The following is a 16060-nucleotide window of genomic DNA, read 5'->3' as shown; positions in this document are numbered from 1 at the left end:
TGTCAGGGCTTCACACAGCCCTGACACACATCTGTGCTGGGGCAGGAACAGTTTTGCTTATTCCAGCAGCTGTGTTCATGACTGCAGCACCTCGTTCCTGATACTCTGAGCCCTCTGCAATTTAGATGCAGCTTACGTGAGTCTCCATGATCCTGCAGGATAACCACTGAGCTTATGATCTTATTCCCCAGGCATTCCGAAAACAGAGGCCCAATAGACACACAGAGAATGATGAGGGTTACAAATCAATTGTCCTAGGCAAAACCAGAAAGGGATCTCAAACCTTTACTGAATGTGGAAGCACATTTATAACGTAATTTTACTACAAGACACCAGGCATATCATGGGCATTAGTATTCTGCGATTATAAAATGGCTCCATTTGCAGCAGAAAAAGATATAAAGCCAGGCCTTTGGTTCTTTTTGCTCCTTTCCAAGCAGAGATCCATTCTGGCATAATTGACATTTAAAACTATCCATTTCATCACCACTTTTCTTTCTAAGAAGGCATACACTTTCCTTCGGGGACACTGTAGGGAAGGGTGATGAACACATTCACGTAAATGATGGGTTATCGCACTGCAGAAAGTAAGAGCGCTTGGGAGGGCCTCGGCTATTGCAACTGCTGCAGATCCTCTGTCAGTATTTCAGGACACATAAAACCCATCAGGCCTCTTCATAGGCTCAGAAGAAAAAAAAAAACCCTTCTACTTTGGGGGTATAAATTGAACCACCCCACGGAACCATCTGACTGTGATATACCTGGAGTTCATCTGGAAGATTTTGAGGAGGCAATTCCACAGTTCCTCGCAATTCCTCCAATTCCTGGAGGATAGGAGGGATGAACTGGCTGTATGACCAAGGCTCCAAAGGATTAGAATTTCACTCCAGTTCACGAGGCTACGCCCTTATTATGGAGGTCTCCCCTCACAAACTGTCTTCCCCACAAGTTACAAACAAAACCGTGTCCCTTTACAGAACCTGGCCCCTAAATGTTCTAACATTTTCAAAGCTGAGAAAGGCCAATGTGCCCCTTGAGATTAAGGGTGAATTATGTGCACAACTCTCAACAGAAAGTATAATGAGATGGGAAAGGCCTATGGAAAGTACAGAGTAAATCTACAGAGTATCTAAAAACCGAAGACAGAACCAGTTTGGAAACGCCCAGCCAAGACCCATCAGAAGCCACAGAGGAACTCTGGAGCTCTGCCTTGTCCCCCTATCCTCCCCTCCGAATGGCTCTGACTGTTCTACCACTTCTAGCTGCTTATGAATACACCACAGCCAAGAGACAATGTATCCACGACATTTGTGACAAGAACTTTGCCAATGTGTTGCATAGGAATTCCTGCCTGGGTATTGCACCAGCCTTCTGAGTAACCCCTCAAACAAACAAAAAAGGTAGATGCTGGGTTTGAGAAGGGAGATCGATAGAGCTACCTCGCTTTACAAAAACAAACAAACAAGCAAACAGTAATCACGATATATGATCCTTGGACTTGTCTTACCCACAGCAAAGCAAATTGCTGCTTCTGACTACAGCCTCGACTCCAGAATCCCACTCTTGCCCCAGTAAGCCTTCTCTTCATCCTCAGAACTGCTACATAGCTTCCCCACATAGGATATTCCCTCTCCTTCTGAACACCACAGACCATCACCTCCCTTCGAGTGACACGGCATGGTTACTCCATCCTAGTCCAGTGGCTGCTCCTTCTCATGAATCCAGGGGAAGTCATGGAGTGCTGACTGGCTCTGGGTCAGGACACAGAGATGATGTAATGCTCAACTTCCTGACCTTAACAACCCTCCCTACTCTCAAACCCATCCAGCAGGTTCCCCATATCCAGGCTACCTGGTACACTTCTAGCCCAGGAAGATAAACCAGTTAGTTCCCTTGCAAGCCAGAATTCACCTTTCCACTGTCCTTTTTGCTCTTTCAACACGAGGCTGGCCTCGGGTTCTGTCCTGGGGGATCCTACAGGGCAAACACAGGCAGATGGTAACCTGGAACCGCCTGGCCTCTTTCTGATCTGAATTGGATGTCTTGTGCTTGACCTCCTAGCCTTCCCCAGTGGCTAGCTTCTCAAAGCATACTACCAGTTGAGTAAGCCTTATCTAAAACGCTTGGGACTAGATGTACTTAGGACATCGGTGTTTAGACATGGGAATCTCTGCTCAACTCTTTGTTGCGTGGTTGCTCTTTTATTTTTGTTTTGTTGGGGATAGGGGGTTGTGTTTACTGGTTTTGCTTGCAGTGTGAGAGACTGACCCTTGGACTTTGCACATCAATGTTCAAAAAGCCAACTTGATTCAACAGCCTTTGGGATATCTAATTTTCAGACTGGGGACACTCGACCTACAGCAGTTGTCTGTGTTGGGTCAGTTGCTCATCTCAACCTTTAGTACAAAGGACTCTCCAGAAGGACAAGTATTCAGAGGAACACTAGCCTGAGGGAGAAAGGACAAAACGTCTCCATGCGTACTATTATATGTCCCATGGTGGGCAAAGACTAATTCCAGGCAAAGCAAATAAGCAGCGGTGAGCTCAGGGTCTGTCTACTCCTTGGCCATCAATCAAATCCAGCTTCAAAGGTCTGTGCTCAGAAACACAGGACTAAACCCCTGCATTTCCCTGGAAATGGACACAGAACTGGTCCGTCTGCCCTGTACGTCTGTCTGTTCTGCTGAGGCAAGCCCAGTTTGCATATGGCAGAAGCAAGAAGGAATTCCAGGTAAGACCACCTGGCTCAATCAATGCAAGACTGCCTCTGATTTCTTACCAGAAATGAGTGCTGTGATAATGTCCTGAGAACTTCCCTGGTGATCCAGTCTTCCTGGAATAAAGCAGAAGGAACAGAAGAAATGGCTTTAGTTCTAGAATGGCAATGGTGCTTGTATAGTGCTCTTCCATGCATACCAATTTAAATGTGAGGGTTCCAAATCACCTGCAAAAGCGAATGAATTATAATTCTAATGAGATGATAGAACGTACCCTAAACAAATAATTAAAAATGTTTCTTTAGCCATTCCATTGCATAATTATTGCCTTAGAAAAAAAGCGTGTTGGGCAAATAATGATGGCTTATGTACCACTCTAGAAGGAGAGACTACCTGCATATTAATGAAGTGCTTCAAAGGCCTCATGAATATGCATTTCCCCACAACAAAGCTTGACCCCAGCGGTGGCAGAACCCTTGTTCTATGACACTTTCAAAGAAGGCTGGGGTCCATGTGAGGGTTGGAGGACAATGAAGAGTCAGTAAAAGAAGAGAAAAGATTCCCTCACTCTCTCTGTCAGGGGTCTCTGCCCTCCCTCCTGGCCATGAGGTTCATTAGAGAACAGGAAGGAAGACCAGGCCCCTCAACTTCCCTAAACGGAGACTGCTTTACAAGTAAAAGCTAAGGAGGAAAACCCAACAGACCTGGGTTGGATCCAGAAGGAAAGCTTGGTTTATCTGTCCTCAGAATTGACTCTAATCCCCTTCTCCATATGCTACAGCTAAAGCAGGATGAAAAATACAAAGGATTTTCTTGTTTTGTGTGCTGTGTGTGTACACGTGTGGATGCGTGTGAAGGTCAAAATCCAACATCACGAGTCTTCCTCCTCAGTCTTTCTCCTTATTTTTAAGACAGTCTCTCTGAACCCAGAGCTCACTAACTGGCTAATCCGTAACCTCAGGTATCCATCTTTCCTGCAGTCTCTGCCCTCTGAGAACTGAGGTTACAGACCCAGGCCCCTGCACCCGGAGTTTTACATGCATACCTGAGGGTCCAAACTCAGGGCCTCCTCTTTGCAGGGTAAACACATTACTCATTGAGCTACCTCTCCAGCTCTTCTGCTCCCCTTTAAAAGGCCACCTCCTGAGACCTTCCAAGACAGAAACCCTGGGGCAGAGGCTCCCTAGGCAGCTGCAGTAGAAAGACAACTTTCCTCTTACCTGCTGAGAGGTCTGAGGTCAGAGAGCTCAGCTGCATTCACTGGGGAGAAAGAAATGAGTCTTTTCTACAGGCACAAGCAAACAATGGCGTCTACTCTGGACTTGCACGATCACATTTTCCAACAAAGCCAGACAGTCACTCTTGGTTCCCTGGGCAGACATTCTTAGTGGCAGGTCCTCCCAGCACTGGAGAATCTCATCTGTCCCAGCCTAGCCCATGCGAACGCCTCCAGTCCAGAGGAAAAAAAACTGACTAGAATCCTCTAAAGGACTGGTAAGGGATCTACAGACCCTTCACCTCTGTGCCCTTGCTGGAGTGGCAGGGGTCTGGCATTCACATAGCTACCCAGGTCCTTCCCAACGGTCTGGTGTATGTGTAGCACTTCAATGCCTTACAGGTTCTGGCTCTCTGGGGAGGCCTCTTTGTGGGGGACACAGATGAGGCATTTCAACCGCATACCCACTTCCTAGAGTGCAGCCAGTATGGGCTGCTTGCTTCCTGTGTGAGCATCAACAGAGGCCTGCACAGCCTGTGCATGGCTGTGGAGGAGAGTGCCTATTGAGACTGTGGAGGTAGGTCAGTTAGCACAGTGCTTACTGAGAGCCAGACCCCTCCACCACCACCCCCCAACACACACACAAAGAGAAGCCAACCAATGTGGCTTGTACTTGTAATCCCAGAGCTGAGGAGGTAGAGATAAAAAGATCCCTGGAACGCACTGGTGAGCCCTATCCAGGCCAATGAGAGACTTTATCTCAAAAGGCACGTTAGGTCTCTCCTATGGAATGACACCCAAGGTTAACCTTCGACCTACCGTATCACACACACACACACACACACACACACACACACATACACACACACACATGCACACACACATGCACACACATATGCACACACACACACATACTAATGAGGAAGGTACAAGGGGGGAGAATAGAATGCACACATATTAACAAACACATTAGGAAAGTAAGGCAGAAGAGGAAAAAAAAGCTGTTTGAAAGGCAGTTGGGTAAGTGACAGTCAGCAAAACCCCCAGACCAGCACCTTAAGCCACATTCACATCAAATAAATGCCCTGGGACACAGTGCGAGCTTGCCACCCAGGATCCTTCAAAATCAATTAATGAATGAGTTGGTGCATAGCATACTTGATACAGTCCCGTGGGCAAAACACTTCACTTGCCCACGAGGAACCAGCCAGCACCACTGCTCCAGAGCAGTAGACAAGAGGTAGAGTCAGCCAGTGCTGAGACCTGAGGACAGCTTGTCCTTTATGACACTGTCAGAGTTTAGTTTGTGCTGTGAGATATTTAGAGATGAGAACTTATTCTGACCATGGTGCTTGGGGGGACACTGGGGTGGGGAGGGAGCTTTAGGAGATAATCAGGATAGGACCAGCCATCTTGAGCTCCCACAACTCATACCCGGTGGCTTTACCAGAAGAGGGAGAGAAATCTGAACACACAAGCAACTTGCTCTTTTGCTCACCACTTGAGGCCGCGCACTCACCCCTGGGCGCTGCCAGAAGGATGGCCATCCCAATATGCAGCTCTTAACTCTGGAGATCCAGAACCAAGAACCAAAATAAAGCATCTTTCCCCCCCAAAAGTACCCATCCAGAGGTAACGACTAGCATAGCAGAAAATGGAGTAACGCAGGAAGAGAGATCTGGGAAACCAGGATCCCCATCCCACCATACATACAGGTTACGCCCCTCCCCTTAAGGATGTGTCTCAGCCTCTATTCCAGACCATCTGGCATCATCCCAATTCACTGTGAGCCTGTGGAGGTCCTTGTGTGCATTGGGTCCAAGACTCTCCTACCTGCTCCTGAACAGGGACACCTGGGAGAAGCCCAGGAGTTGTCTAGGGACTCGCATCCCTGCCCTCAGAGAACTGCTGCTGCCTCCTTCCCTGGAGAGCCCCTCTCTACAAGCTCTCTCTCCTCAGAGGCCCCTGAAAAGTACAGAGTCTCATTCATCTGGAGCAGCGCATCCCCCGCCTGCTCCACATAGAGTTCCCAAGAAGGCACAAAATCCTCCAGCCTGGAAACGGTGGGGTGTGTTATACCTTACACAAATACTTCTCCGTGCGAGGAAACAGGCCCACATCTGAACTCAATTTAGAAGCAGGCTTTAAGTGCCTATTTATAGGCTCCAAGCAGCCATCTCTGGTGGATGTGGAGTCAGGGCTCCTGTCCACTCTGATGCAATTCATTTGCATTCTTTTCATGTTTATCTTCTCCAGTTTCCCCGCAGCCTTTTAATTCAAATGCAAGGTCACCTACCACACCACCACCAGGTTCTTGCACCCTCTCCAGGACCTTCATGGGAGCAGGGGAAGGCCCTTGAAGGCCAGAAGAGTCCGGTAGCCATCCCTCTAGGTAACTGGATCAGAAAAAAAAAAAAAATTTCTGGCCCCTGCCAATAGCTAAAAGGGACAGAGAAATATAGCATGCTTGCTGGGTTACCTGGGCTTCTCTGCACATCTACCGTGTCCGGCCATTCCCATCACTGCCAAACTCTATTCCTGCTCCTTTCTCCCTCCCCAAGAGTGGGCATGGCAGGCCTCCCTAGCCATCTGTGATTAGACAGCGCCTGTTCCTCCACTCCAAAGCCATCATCAGAATCGTTTCCTAGCCCTCGACATCCTCAGACTGGAAGACTCCCCACAGGGCCAGGATGCCTTGCACTCCAGATCCATCCACTCACAGGCTTTGGTTTTGGATGGAGGTGGGAGATGGTTGACCCCGCAGCTCAGCTTTCCAAGAAAGACATGCAAATTCAAACCAAAGGATTCTTCCTTCTCCATGACTACCTTAGGATCCTCCAGGGTACAGGGCCTCCCACCCTACCTTGGGAGCCACCACAGAAGCAAAGGCACTCTAGGCTATTGCTGTGTCCACAGAGGGAATGAGACACAGACAGTACATCTGATGAATAGCTTTCAGCTATCTGATGTCATATACCACTCCTGAGAACCAGCTTCTCACAGGAAGATAACATTATGATTGCTGGAAATCAGGTACCAGAACTCATTAACTTCCTCACAGGACACCACTTCAACTGCTGCCATTGGTCCTGTGCTTTTCAATATGCAAGGCTCTGGGAATGAGCTCATCCATGGTCAAACTTAGCATTTCAGACACTTGTTTCCAGGCATTCCAGGAGGAAAGATTCCTTAGCGGGATGACTGGGAATTCACTGGTTACTTTTGATGGCTAATGGGAGGTCCCAAATCATGTGTGTGTGTGTGTGTGTGTGTGTGTGTGTGTGTGTGTGAAAGAGAGAGATAGAGATGTGAGTATATACACACATAAATAAATACATATATATACACATACAAATATATACATATATTATATATAAATATATAATTATATAAATACATAAGTATATACACAAACATTATATAGTATATAAATATGCTATATATAATAGATAAATATTATGTATTATATATATATATATATACACACACAGACACATACATACACACTCAGCAGAACCCCACTCCCACCCCTGTCAGGACAGCTCATTGAACCATCCATCTAAAGCCAAGGTTCCCAGGGAAAGAGCCCAGGGGTGGCACAGGCACATCAAAAGCAACCTAGAAACCATTTTCTTAAGAAATTTAAGGCAACTGTTACAGCTTCATAAAGTCCCAGACCTGCAAGGGGTGAGGAGCCAAGAAGATGGAGAAATAAACATATCCAACTCACTGGTTAGAGCTGAGAATTCTGATCTTATCCAACCACACACTGGAATCACCGTTAGCGCGGCAGAGGACTGGGTGGCTGCCTCTAATACCACAGAGCTATATATTAATGTCTGTGTGCGGACTGGGAAACTCCACATTGTAAAGGGCTAGATGCTCGGCTCAGTCTGGGGATGTCTGGAACTCTATGTTGGAGATGGAGGGAGAGCCCACTGTGAAGTGGGAATAATAACCCTGCAGACATCTGTGAACAGGACCTGGCCACATACTGCAGAGGCCCTGGGATGGCTCAAGGAGTCCCTGACAGAAGGGCTGACCTACATCTAGAAGCATCAAAGGCAAAGGATTCCTCCTGTACCCCCATGACATAGCCTGGCACCAAACTTGTGTCTGCACACACAGGACTGTTGGTTGGGTAACCATTGCTTGCCCTGGGGCTGCCTCACTGAAAGAAGCAGGCACTGCACAGGTAGGCTACAGAATAGATGGCCTCCTGGCACCGGGTACTGGAGACCCCCCATCCAATCTGCCCTGGAGAGAATACATGGAGATGGCTTACATCTCCACAGATGGAGCAGGGCCCACACATCACCCAGGAGGGGGGATGAGACTTCTTGGGATAAGAAAATGGATGTTCCCCAGACCAAGAGCACGCGTTGGCTGCCACTAACTGATGTGATACATAGAGACTGTGTTCAGGTGAACAGAACAAGCATCTTCCAGGACAAAGAAGGAAAGAGGCGCAGGGGCCTAACTCTAAGAGCTGGTCTTAGCAGTGTTTCTGTGGGCAAAGAGAGACTGAGCCCAGAAAGGGTCCCCAGGTCCTCAGAGCCAGTAGGAAGGAGAGGTGGCCACAGTGGAGGCCCAGGTACCGTTTATAAGTAAGATGCTACGATTCTGAATAGCCAAGTCCCTAAGCTGACTGCAAAGCAAAGTCTTCAATGCTAATAACACTATTTATAAAGATGAGAGTGTGTTATTTTCCTCCTGTGCAAGCTGCATCTTCAGAATAAAAAAGCTCAAATCTCAAGACTCTTATTTGTGCAAATGTTTTGGGAACAAGCTGGATTTAAAGTGGGTCTTTGATGATCTCAAAGTTTCAAAAACAACTGCTTGTTACAGCAGGTGCTTCCGACTAACGCTACTGGAGAGACTTAAAAATAACATGCAAACTGTCATTCCTGAGATGGGTACAAACCCAAGACTTGGAAAGGTATCATTCAGAAACTGGAGGTGATGGGTCAGGGCAACGAGTAGCATTGAGCTCTCAGCCTCTCACTTCCCGCCCCAGCTCTGAAGCAGAGACTGTGTGGGACATGTCTCCACCGGTTCAGACTAGTTCTTTCGGGTGACTGTTGCCGCTCGCTGAACCCCTGGTACCACCCTACAGGCAGAGTTGAGGGTACAGATATAGACTATTGGTTTGATACTCAAAAACTTGTTCTTTGAATGCCAGCCTTTCTCTCTCAAAAATGCACCAAAGAGGCAGCACCATCCCGCATCTGTTTCTGCAGAGCTTACTGCAAGGCACCATCAAACAGTCACATAGCACATAATGACAGCTGGTCAGTAACGTGCCACACTGATGACAGAAGACCAAGCTCATACACTCAGTGATATCACAGTATCCATGTGATGTAAAACGGCACATACCTGACACTAGGCGTAGATTACCTTAGTGTCTGTAAGTAGGATCTGCACAACCTTCTCAGAACATGTCCTGACCGAGACATGACTACAAATCTGGCTACTTTATTAACAGGTCATCTGCAACTAGTGGCTGCCGGCCTCAGCGGTTCTTTGCACTTCAGTAACTCTGCCCTTACATAGCCTATGCCATCACAGGACCAAGCACAGTTCTCTGTACCCTTCTTGGCAGGCCTGCCTTCCCTATAATCTCTGACATATTTTCCCAATGATTCTCCACATTAAACCCGTCCTGTTTTCTGGAGTCTGGCCAGAGGACAGTGCAGCAGGTATTTAAAAAAACTGGGCCTCAGATGCCAAGACTGTGGATGTCACAGACCAACCGCAATGCCAGTGGGAGGCCGGGATGAAAGAGACCGGGTCAGCTTGCTGGCAGATCAGCACAGCTGCATCCAACCTCACAGTGCCCAGGACCACTGAGGGCTCCCCAGCCTCCTCAGCCACCTCAGTTGGCTTCCCTTCTCACTGTCATTTGTTTTCCAAAGCAAATGAAGCTTCTATTTTTGCTGTGGGGAGCCTGATGCCTTCCAATTCCCAGGTGTCCCCTAGAGGGAGGCTGGGATTTTGCTTTTGATTCAGGCAGCTTGGGGACTGAAGGGAGGGCTTTATAGAAGGCTGAGAGCCAAGCGCAGCAGTGCCTGCCAGCCCATCAAAGGAACACACAGAACCCACAGGGTGTGCACAGGGCAGCAATGCCCGTGTATAGGCTCCCATGTGACCTCAAAGGGCAGGGCTAGATGAAGCTCATCATCATGTGCTGGGGTTCAGCTGTGCCCGCCACAGTTCGCCCACCAGAGAACTAACCCAAATTCGAGTGCTGAGCTGCAGGACCTTTCAAAGGTATTTAGGTCAGGAGGTCTCTGTCCTCATGAATCCATTAATGTGGGTGGTCCAGCTATCACAGGAGTGGGTTTCTGAGGGAAGATGAGCTCAGCTCTCTTCTCTTTCTCCTCCCTCTCAGTCTCCTTCTCTGTCTTCCCCTTGCATCTTCTGCCCCGGGTGATACAGGTCTTATCAGACTCCAGTCCCTTCATATTGTTTTTCCCAGACTACAGAACTGTGAGCCACAGAAATATCTATTCTTTACAAGTTATCAAACCTGTGGAATTGTACAACAGCAGTAGAAGGGGGACAAAGATCTGCTTCATGGATACAAACCTCTTCCCCTTCTCAGCCCCATTCGCAGAGGAGGAAACTGAGGCAGATGAATTAGCTCACTCAAGGCCACAGAGGAAATACTGAGCCAAAGATTTGATCCTGGCAGGATGGCCCTCAAGTCCACACTCTCAGCCCTGTGCCACACTGAAAGCAGTAAGAGAGAAAGCATATCTGCAATGCATAAGTCAAACAATAGATTAGACTGACCACAAGAAAAGACAAAATGGGGCAAAGAGTAGGTCCAGCCATCCCAAAAGAACAAGTAGATAAAATCAATTAGAAATAAACATAAATATATGAAAGGTGTACTGTCTCATTGGCAGGCAGGGAATAGAAATCAAAGCCACATGTGGTGTCTTGGTGACTTTTCTATTGCTGCATACATACCACAACCAACCAGTTTATAGAAGAAAGAGTTAACTGGGGGTTTGCAGCTTCAGAGGGCGAACCCATGACCACCGTGGCAGGGCGCACAGGAGCTGAGAGCTTGCTTCCTGATCCACAAACAGGAGCCAGATAGAGAGTGTGTGAGAACTGAGTCTGGTGTGAGCTTTTGAAACCCCAAAGCCCAGTAATTGACACACCTTCTCCAACAAGGCCATGCCCCCTAATCCTTTCCAAATTGTTCCATTAACTTCGGACAGAGCATTCGAATCTATGAGCCCGTGGAGGTCATTCTCATTCAACCCACCACAGACAGAGCCTGCATTAAGACTAACAAACACTAAAAACAACTGGAATGCTGAGTGTCGTCAGGGAAAGGGCAGAGGGGAGCCTTGCACGCACTGCTGAGGAAGCTGCTTGCTATACCCACCCAGTTCAGAAAGCAATTTGGCTACTTCTAGTAAAATTCAAGATTCACAGCCTCAACCCCACAGCAATTCCTTGTTAAGCACGCCTCACGAATCTGGCTCACGTTCACCAAGATACACACATAAATATCCATGACAGCCTTGTTCGTAACAGCCAGAGACTGGAAAGCAGCTGGACATCCATCAATGGGAGCCGACAAGCAACACCGCCACGCAGCACCACCCCAACAGGGCGTGCTCCAGCTGCGACTCCTGTGGGTGAAACTCTCCAGCAGAAGGTTAAGAAAGAAGGCAGCTACAGATGAAAAAAATAAATGCTGTGACCTGGTATCATTTACAACATGCTTGCAGACAGCCTGTAAAAATAACGGGTAGAGGCATATTTACAAACGCAGTGCAGGAAAGTAACAAATGAAAGGAAGAGTGCTCCCTTCGAGAGGCAGGAAGATATGAGCAGGGAGAGGTCAGATCCTGATCTTCCCCCTAGTGTTTTAGATGTGCTCCCATACTTTTTGTTAAACCCTTCAAAAGTGGACTCATTTCCCCTTCCCTAGGGCACTGGGCAGGGTGTCTTGTTCCTAGTAAAAAGAAGAAAGCAGACCTGACACTGTGACTACTAAGACCAGACATTGGGGACACGATGCTTCCTGTTGACCTGGCCACTGTGATACGAGCCTAGATCCATCCCAACATCTTGCCAACAAGCTACTGAAGGTGTTTTATTATAAATCTTTACTGAGAATAGAAATCAGGATCTCGGGCTGTCAAGATGGCTCGGCAGGTAAAGTCACCTCCTGCCAGGCCCTTTGACATGAGTTCAATTCCCGGGACCTGGGGTTTTAGGAGGAAAATGACTCCTAAAGTTATCCTGTGACCTCCACATAAGTGTGTGGCATGCATGTGTGCTCATGCATACACACACACACACACACACACACACACACAAGCATATAGCTGAGAACAGACATAATATCATGCCTAATGAACCCCAAGCTCCATCCCCTTTTGGTAGAACTCTTGGGCTGAGTTGACAGAGTTTAATCCAGGCTTTTCCTGATGTCTTTTGACCTTGGTTTGTCAGAAAATGACACTGTGTTTTCTCATCACCTTCCAACTGGACTGAGGTCGAGTAAGAAATGCAAACAGGAAAAAAAGTGTGCTGGTCCTTAGCACATGCACTTATGTCAGCACCAAGGGGGCTAGCACTTCAGTAGGATGTGGCCAGCTCAGTCACTGGCTGCCTCCTCTTCCCTGAAGTGCCTGCTGCCAAAGCCTCCCAGCCATTGCCACCTCAGACTCAGCCCTTCAAGATCTTGGAGGGTGGGGATGACAGGCAACCTTGCACTATGGTGTTTGAGACCCAAGACCCAGTCCCCTCATAGACAGCAGGAGGCAAGAGCATCTGCTTATGTTACCGAGCTATGACAACTGCTGAGCTCAGCTGTTCTTTGGAAACAGAGCCCTGGAGTTCCTCTCTGGCCTTTGAGAAAATAACCTTTCTTGAGAGGAGTCAACTCCAAGGGGCCACTGGGGGCCTGAGGTTGGTGCCAGATGGAGATTGGGGGCTCTGTGACTGTAGCAGTCATTGTTTGTCACTGTAACAGAACACCGGAGAACAGTTTGCTTTGTCTCTGTTCAGATGCTTCAGTCCCATTACTTCTGAACTGGGAAGCAGCAGTCATGGCAAAAGGAAACCAACCAGAGCTGTTAGACACAAGGTGAGAGAAGGCAAGATCCCATTGTGCCCTGCAAGGCATGTCTCCACCAACCTAACTTCCTTCCTGACTGTAGATCTGCCTCCTTCCAATAATGTCACAGGATGGAGACCAAGTTTCTCATGCATGGGTTTTTGTTTTTGTTTTGGGGGGGTAGGGATGTCAGGGAGAGGAGAGGAGGCATTCAACATTAAAATTATAATAGGGACCCTGGTCAGAAACAACCTCAGTCATTAAATGGAAAGGGGGTTCCCTAGGAACCTGTGTCACAGACTTGTGTGGCTTAAATGAACTGTGAAAAACATGTATTTTGTTCTAAGGCTGTCAGAGTCATACAAGCCGGAGCTACCTTACCCGTAGTTACACCATCCCCAGCACAGGTGATGCTAGTCACCATCCCTGCTATGTGCACACCAAGTCACCCCGTACCATGCCCGGCATCAGTAGTACCAAGTACCACGCGTAGGGTAGCTGACTTCACAGCCCACCACTTTGTACCCACAATCGCCAAAGTTGTGAGCTGCCTATGCCACACATCAAGGAGGAGAGTCTGAATACTCTCTAAAACACATTTAAAGGGAAAATCAGCAGAGGAGACCGACCAAATTCCTGGGGTGCCACAGGTTTTCTAGCATGGCTAATACTCAAGAAAAAATCTGGTCCAGGAGTGGGGACCACAAGATGGCCTCAGTACTTTGGATCAGAAGGTTCTGTGAATTGTCTCCTAATGCCCTTCCCATGTGTGCTCTAGACTCGTCCCCTCTGCTGTCATGGGGCTCCCCGGAGTCTGTCCCAGGGCCCTGGAACTTGTCTTTCACAGGTAGGAGCTCAGCTGCTAGCAGAACTGATGTGTTAGGTACTCTGAATTGCAAACAAACAAACAGACAAAAACCTATAAAAACAACCAAGGGGAGTGGCGGGTGGCTCTGCCACTGTGGGGCTTGAGCTCAAGCTGAACAGCCAGGCTGCAGACACGGTTGGGGAGAAGAAGGCTAGTCACCTCATGGCAGACAGAAGGGGGAAGCAGAGGATGCCTGTGCCTCCTGCCATGTTTCCTCCTTTGGGCCACCCCCACCAGAGTGCCTCCATTCCGGGAGCATCCTCCCCCTTACTGAGTTGCCCCTGGAAACACCCTCACAGACACACCCAGAGGTGTACCTCTCCATGCAATCAAATTGACAATCAGGATTAATCATCACAGCCCAGGTGGCCCACCCTGAGGGTGCCCGGGTGATGACCTTTCTCACATCCTGCACTCTGAGGATTTCTATATTCCACACAAGCCTTGAAGAAAAAACAGTGACTTCTGAGTTTGGGTTGTTTGTTTGTTTTTTTTCAATATGCTAAGAGACTCTGGAAAACAATGCACCGGAAAGCTAAAGACACAGAAAACTGCTCTGTATGGCCCCAAACGTCAAACTTCTTGTTAAATGGCACTCAGGTGGTGACATCCAAATCACCACTAAAACCAACTACTCAGCTGCCACATATATACCATGAATACACATCTCCAGTAGAAATAAAAGCAAGGAATTTAGTTCTGCTTTCTTTACATTTTTTTATTTAGTGTGTATGCACATGTGCAAATGCATGCGTGCCTCTGTGTGTGTGTGTGTGTGTGTGTGTGTGTGTGTGTGTGTGTGTGTGTGTGCATGAGGGCAAACACCTTCAGAAGTCAGAAGAAGACATCAGATCATCAGAGATCCCTGGATCTGGAGTTACAGGTGATTATGAGGCCCCTGATGTGAGAGCTTGGAACCGAACTTGGGTCCTCTATAAGAGCAATACATGTTCTTAACTGCTGAGCCCCATCTCCAGCCCCTCCCCATCTTGATATGCCTATGACGTCTATAGGTTAATCTCCATTGTCAGACTAGATGCAAATGATTTAAGAGTCCTCCTCCAGGACACACCTGCGATGGATTGTCTAGATTAAGGTTGGCCTCAGAGAATCGCTGTTAAGGAGAGACTTGAGTACATTAATTGAAATGTGAAGGCGCTGCCCTCAATGTGGGAGGCTGCCTCAGGGAGGTCTGAGGGGGGAGCTTTTGCTTTTTGCCTGCTTGCCTTTGCATCTCACTGATGAGGTCAGCTACTCTGCTGTTGCTGCGGTGATTGCTGCCGACCCATCCCTTCCTGATCTCAGAACCCAGCATCTTCAAGCATCTAACATAGACTGAAGAGAAGGCAGCTCTCCTGGAATCCCCCCCCCAGGCCTTTGGCACCCGATCAGGAATGCTGACATAATTAGCTTCAAGAAATGAACAGTTACTGAGTGTTCAGTCTCTTGAAGGGGGACACAGTAATTTCTGGACTTACCCAGAACATATTGTGGGAATGCTAATAAATCCTCATTCACTGTATTCTGTTCTCCCAGAGAACCCTAATACAGAGGGGAACACAGCGCACAGCTTCCACTGGTGTGAATGGAGTCTTGCATCACATTCCTCATTGTTACAAAGAGATGACAGCAACCTAGAGTCATTGCCAAGAGTGGCCCATTACCCAATTTCAATTTGGTTTCTAGAGAGGGCTGACACCGGTTCTGTGGGCAGCCATGTCATCCTCCTGTGAGCTGAGGAGGGATGTATGCTCTCAGCACACCGCCAAATGTCTCCGGGTTTATCAAGGCTCTCCAGTACCTCTTTGTTAGCTTTCCTGACCATGAGATTCATTGGTTTGGTTTGTCTGTGTCTGTCTTCATCAATTCTTTGTCCCATGATTAAGTTTTAATAGCACATGACTACTTTGAGGACTGTAGATAATCTTTCCATTGCAAAAAAAATCGAAATATCAACAACAAAAATGTATGCACCAAGGCACATAAAAATACATGAACCAGGTCTAAGATGAAGCTAATACAGGAGAGAGAGAGAGAGAGAGAGAGAGAGAGAGAGCAAAGAGAACCAGGACTATGATAACACAGTCAAATCAAATCTTGTCTGCAAACAACTGGTCTGGATTTCTCAATTGCATGAGAAAAAAAAAGATTCATGTCACTGGGAAATT

The 16060-nt window shown here is 47.7% G+C and overlaps 1 protein-coding gene across 9 annotated transcripts in view; it reads right to left on the bottom strand.

Moving 5' to 3' along the window:
- The window catches only part of Apba2 (amyloid beta precursor protein binding family A member 2), a 233158-nt gene that overhangs the window by 110143 nt on the left and 106955 nt on the right, over nt 1-16060 (bottom strand). For 8 of the 9 annotated variants that reach the window (XM_029480040.1, XM_029480035.1, XM_029480043.1 and 5 more), the window contains one exon: nt 2780-2833. The exons of the other annotated variant lie outside the window; for it this stretch is intronic. The gene's annotated coding sequence lies outside the window, so the exon portion shown is untranslated. The remainder of the gene's footprint in view (nt 1-2779; nt 2834-16060) is intronic. 9 annotated transcript variants of the gene reach the window in all.

Source organism: Mus caroli, chromosome 7 (genome assembly GCF_900094665.2).
Source record: "Mus caroli chromosome 7, CAROLI_EIJ_v1.1, whole genome shotgun sequence".
In the NCBI taxonomy this organism is placed as follows: Eukaryota; Metazoa; Chordata; class Mammalia; order Rodentia; family Muridae; genus Mus; species Mus caroli.
Note: the sequence above shows the minus strand (reverse complement) of the source record. Positions and strands in the feature narration are given on the sequence as shown.